The following is a 6,019-nucleotide window of genomic DNA, read 5'->3' on the forward strand; positions in this document are numbered from 1 at the left end:
TCATACTCCAAGTTGGCCACTAGAGTTCAACATCAGCAAAAGGGAGAAAGGGAGAAGCACAAATGGGTCAACTCTCCAGACTCAGTGTCCTTGAAGAAGCCCGGCTCTGCTTCCACCTCATTAGCCGGCACTTAGTCAGGAGGTTATGCTTACCTCTAAGGGTGGCTGGAAAATGTAGCCTTTGTGCTGGATATGTTGCCACCCTGAATGAAACCAGGATGTTACTAAGAAATAAAGGTTAATTGATACAGATAGGCAAGGAATTGTCTCTGCCACGCCAACCTAAAGATATAATTTACTTAATCAAACCTTTTTTATTTATGGGAGTTGTTTCTGATTTTTTAACCTTATCAATATTATTTGCAAACTTTTCAATTGTTTCTTCCTCCAAATGTTTAAAAACATATTCCTAAACAACTAGTACATTTCTTTGGAAGAATTTTTCCATTTATTAAATCAAACTAAACAATATGTACTTAAACTCTCAATGATGACAACAGTAGCATTCTTTTTTCTACAAAGAAAAAGAGGACAATTAAACATTTATGTTGATATTTAGTCCTGACATAAACACTGTGTGGGTCGAGGAATAGATGGCTAAAGATAAAGACATGTTAAATTCTGCGGCTTTTATGATGCCCTGATCCTTTACACTAATGCTAATTTATGTGTTGCTAGATGACAGAAAGCAAAAATGATAAAAGCAACTTCTGAAGGTTACTGTTTTTTTAAAGATCGCTTACTTCTACCTGAATCAATCCATTGTCAATATCTTGATACATTGTATCATCTTGTATTAATGTTATCTATTTCTAATATTGAGTATCAGGATGCATTGTGTCATCTTGAATTAATATTATCTACTTGAAGCATGCCAGAATACAAAACCTAAGTGAGAACTAGTTCTTGTTCATTTTTGCATTAGCAAAATGAATCAACCTGTTCTTTAGTTGGTAAAAACTAGTTCTCTGTTTAGCATTAGCAACTCAAGACTAAAATAACTTGACTCTTCTTAGCTCGTTTGTTTGTCACATCTTTGCCAAGCTTATCAAATTATTTCCATAGGAAATGAAAACATGATTTACTAGCCTCCACAACAGTTTTATTTGAAGCAAATAACTGTGAAAGAATTTGCTTATTCTATTTTTTCAATCAATGCTTAAATGATAAGAATTTGTAATTTGTTAAACAGAATAGTATCTGCATATTCCGATTCTAATATGAAGTTTTTCTGAATGAATTTGGGTACCTTTAGACTTCAGAAATGGAACCATTAAAATCTGAGTATTATGAGCAAACTGTTATTTATAGAGTATAGTTCCACATACTCTAACATTTTGTCCTTTGCATATAAATATCTGGGTACATGCACCATCTGAGTGTATAAAATCAAACTACCTGAACACCTTTAAAAAATTAGAGTAAAACGTAAAAATGTCTATAAAAAGAAATTCATTAGAGATTTCAAAATATCCGTAAGTGCTAAAAAAGGTTTCCAGAAATCAGTGATTATGCTGAAACATGTCACAAGGGGAACTGTTAACAAGTGTTACTTTGCCAATGGTAGGAAGAGTGCCAACCTTTAATTGGCTTTAAAGTTGGTGTTCTATCAATGGTGTATTGTAAAAGCCATAATGCCCACATTTATGATTTAAGCCTGAAATAGGAACGCTAGTTTGACTAAAGGTGGCACTATGCACTAGTCCTTCTAATTAAAAATATTCAAATGCCCACCTTTTAAATTTGATTAGGATGTTTATTATCATGTTTTTATTAAAAACAACAGCAAAACAAAAGATGTTTGTCTACACTTTACAATATACAATGACCAGCCAACCCCCCTCTTACTTTGCTGTGCATTAACTGTTTTGTTCTAAGGAAAATACTGAGAACAGCTCTTTCAAGGCTGCTGGGAAGATGGAATTCTACTGAATGAAGCAAAAATCTGGCATGGTATCATTCTTTGGATTCTGTAAAGGAGGTGTCCTCATTAATAAATGCAAATGAGAGATCATATTATCTTTAATAAGCAGAGTACACGATGCTCTGTCAATTGGCTGCTGGATTTCTAACTGTGAATTCCTATCCACCTATTGACCTGATCCTGGGGTCATGCAAGAGAACTCATGAATGACAATATGAACAAACAAACATGAAGCTTCCAGTCAAAGCGTTAAGAGGGGAAACCCTAACAGAAAGATCACTTTCAATATGAGTGAGGCTTTATAGAACGGGGAAAAGGATCCAGGGAGGATTTCTGAGGGAACGCTCAGTTCTTAGTGTTCGGTATTCAGCTGATCAACCTGGCAGTTTTGTCCTGCTGACTTGAATAGCTTTATGGCGTAGGGATAGTGCAACTTTGCTTGCAGGTTACTGATTCAGCACAGTGCCTTTCTATACCAGCCATGTGTTTTCCACTCTCTCTTCTTCCTCCTCTTCATGGGACATTGCACACTCCATATTTTAGTTCAGTGGTCATTAGAAATTGGCAAGACACATGCAGTGACCATAGCTACATTTAAATAGCTACAAGACCCCTGAGGCAGACACTGTTGGCTGCCTTCCCAAGGTCATATCTCCCCTCCCCTGTCTTCCTTGCTGGCAGGACTGTCTCCTACAGGAGAGGCAGAAAACACCAAGTACTTACATTCTCAGCCTCCCTTTTGACCCTGCTTCTGGACAGTGGTGTAAGAGGAAGTCTGCCAGGAATTTCTGGGAAAGAAAAGTTTCTCCCCACCCTCCACCCCCAGCCTTTCTGTTTTTAATGTGAGTCTGTGTGAAGATGTGATGCCAGCTAGGAGCCCAAGAGGCCATCTTGTGACAATGAGAGTAAAGATAGAGAAATTGCAGAAAAGCCAGCTTGGAGCTTTCTGGACTTTTGTTGTGTGATAAAACTAAGTTACTTTTAAAGCCAGTTTTAATTTTTATTTATTTTTTTACTTCCACCCAAAAGCAGTTTAAATATTTACTCAAAATCATTGTAGTTTGCCAGCACAAACAGTCTGACTTGTGATGATTCAAGCTGCGTTTCAAATAGTTCACAGCATCTGCTTGGTTATTTCTCAATCCGTTTTCTTTGATGCTATACAAAAGCAGTCCTCAACCAAAGAGATACATGCTATTTGTTGAGATTTAAGTAAAATCTAAGTAGAACAATGACCGTGAAACAATTGCTTACACTTCATGACAAAATTCCCCAACACTAATGCAGTTTTTGTCCTTTATATCTCTATAAACATAAGGTAGAATGCCCGTGGGTATAAAAATTTGTTTCTCAGAAAAGATAGTTTTTTAAAAATCATTGTGGATAAAATGGTTTGTGGAATGTAAAATATGAAAAGACAGAATCACAGCTATTAAGGGCCAAAAGTAACGATAAGAATTCAAAAAGAAAAACAAAACTGGTTTCCATTTTTAATATATGCAGCTCATTCTCATATAATCACAAACTATAAGAAACAAAAATTTAAGTATTTAAACCACGGGTTTTGAGTTCATCTCAAGAACAGTAGCAAAAGGAATCTTTTGCATCTATTCTCAGCTAGAAAATTTGGCAAAATCGACTGTCTCCTATAAGCATCACAATTATTTGTTTAGGCGGAAGAAAAAAATATGGAAAGGATATTAAATGTGTTTGGGAATTGGCTTCAGAGTCAGACCTGTCTATTCTGAGGCCCTCACTGAATTAATTTGGAGCTCAAGTATAAAATCTTGACTAAATCACCTCATCTTGTAGTCTCTCCCTTCGTAGCCTGTTCTTTAATATGGAGTCAATATTATTGACAATACTTGAATCTCCTCTGTGAGCTTGGAAATTTTGAGTTAACTCCAAGCCATCTCCAACCTTATGTCAGTTAGGATTAGGCTCAGCTGTTGGCAACAGAGACTCAAGTGTAGCGGCTTAAACATATTGTTTATTCTCTCTCAGAAAAGAAGTCCAAAGGGTCCAAACGTACTAGAAGATGAGTAAGTTCTGAAGATTTAATGCACCGATAGTGATTATAGTCAAGAATACTGTATTACACACTTCAAATTTGCTAAGAGACTAGATCTTAAATGTTTTCACCACAATAATGAAATGATAATTATGTGAGGGGGTAGAGGCGTTAGTGAAAGCTATGGTGGTAATCATATTACAATATATAACTATATCAAGTCAATATGTTGTACACCTTAAACTTAACACAATATTATATCAATTATATCTCAATTAAAATTTTTTTCAAAGTCCAGACATGCCAGTTTAGGGCTGATATAACGACTTCACAAAGTCATCAGGGATCCAAGCACTGCCGTCCTTGATGTGTGGCTTCCTTTCTTATTCCAGCCATCATGTCTGCCTTCCAGCAGGAGGAAGGGAGGAGGGGAAGAAAGGGCATGAATGAGCTGTTTGCCCCTATTTTAAGGAGCTTTGTAGGAAGCCTCACCTAAGAATGTCTGCTTCCATCTCATTGGCCAGAACTTTGATCTAGCTACAAGGAAAGACAGGAAATGAAGACTTTTAATTGAGCACATTGCCAGCCCAAATTAAATCAGGGTCCTATAAATAGGAGGAAGTGGAGCATGGATAGTGGGTACACAGCTAGCAGTCTCTAAAACTGTCTGACCATTTGGTGATCCAACACCTTTCTCCCCATTCATAGACTATACTCACCTCTTCCCCAAGGCCTCCTCCAGTTATCATACCCAGCAAAATTCTAGGATCTCTAGATGCAGTCCTCACTATCATGACTGGATGTGACCCTTTGTGGTCTTAGAAACTAAAAGACGAGTCCAGTCTGTCTCCAACACACCCAGTATATAATAGTTGGCGGGGGTGAGGGTATAAATAGGGTAATTGCAACCAAAACACCTTTTCAGAAAAAGGGAGACTGTGAAATATACAGCAGTGAAGAAATCTCTGGTTACAAGCATTGTTCCAACATTGATTTCTTAGTTTTGACAAATGTACCATTGTTAGTTAGGTAAGATGTGAATGTTAGGGGACACTGGTTGAAAGGTGTATAGGAACCCTTTTTTTTTAATTGTGGTAAAATTCACATGAGATAAAATTCACCATGTTAGCCATTTAAAAGTGTACAATTTGGTGGCCTTTAGTGCATTCACAATGTTCTACAACCATCACCATTATCTAATTCCAGAACATTTTCATCACCCCCAAAAGAAACCCTGTCCTCACTAAGCAGCCACTTTCTATTCCCCACTCCACCTCGTGGCAACCACTAATCTGCTTTTTGTTTATATGGATTTGCCTATTCTGAATATTTCAATAAATGGAATCATACACTATGTGGCATTTTGTGACTGGTGATAGGGTTCAGGACATGTTACCCCCAAAATAAGGCACCTTAGTATATTGAGTAGTAAGCTGAAGGAGTTTGAGAAAACAGCAGAAGCAGGAAGTTCACTTGATCTCCTTTTCCCTGACCCTTCTCCCCTGAAACAGGTCATAAAACCCTCATGTGAGAGGTGCCCTCCCTAGACCTGGAGGAAAGGAGCATCCTTATCTCCTAAGATAAAAGGCCACTGAAAAGAATCCGAACAAACAGGCCTTGCTAAGTTTCCCCCAGTTTACTGCAATCGCCTCATACTCCTTAATCTATCATATTTCTACATGACTGTCTTCTTTTCATCAAACCTATCATAATAATACTCAGGTCTGTTTCTTTGAGCCTTCATTTCCTTATGAAGGCTCCCATGTCTTGTAAAACTTACATTCAATAAATTTGTATGCTTTTCTCCTGTTAATCTGTTTTTGTCGGTTTAATTTTCAGTCCCAGCCAGGGACCCTAAGAGTTTAAAACTTTTTCTTCCCTTGAAATGATTTCTTTTGCTTTGCATAAGGTTTTCAAGATATAGAAACTCTTTGTACCAGCTTTGCAACTTTTCTGTAAATCTAAAATTATTTCAAAATAAAGTTTATCAAAAAAATTGAATAGGCTTATGTTCTATTTTCTTCCAGTCCATTCCATGTGCTAGTGACCACAAAGATCAGACTATCCTTGTTCACGCTTGAACC

This window comes from Equus quagga, chromosome 8, assembly GCF_021613505.1.
Source record: "Equus quagga isolate Etosha38 chromosome 8, UCLA_HA_Equagga_1.0, whole genome shotgun sequence".
In the NCBI taxonomy this organism is placed as follows: domain Eukaryota; kingdom Metazoa; phylum Chordata; class Mammalia; order Perissodactyla; family Equidae; genus Equus; species Equus quagga.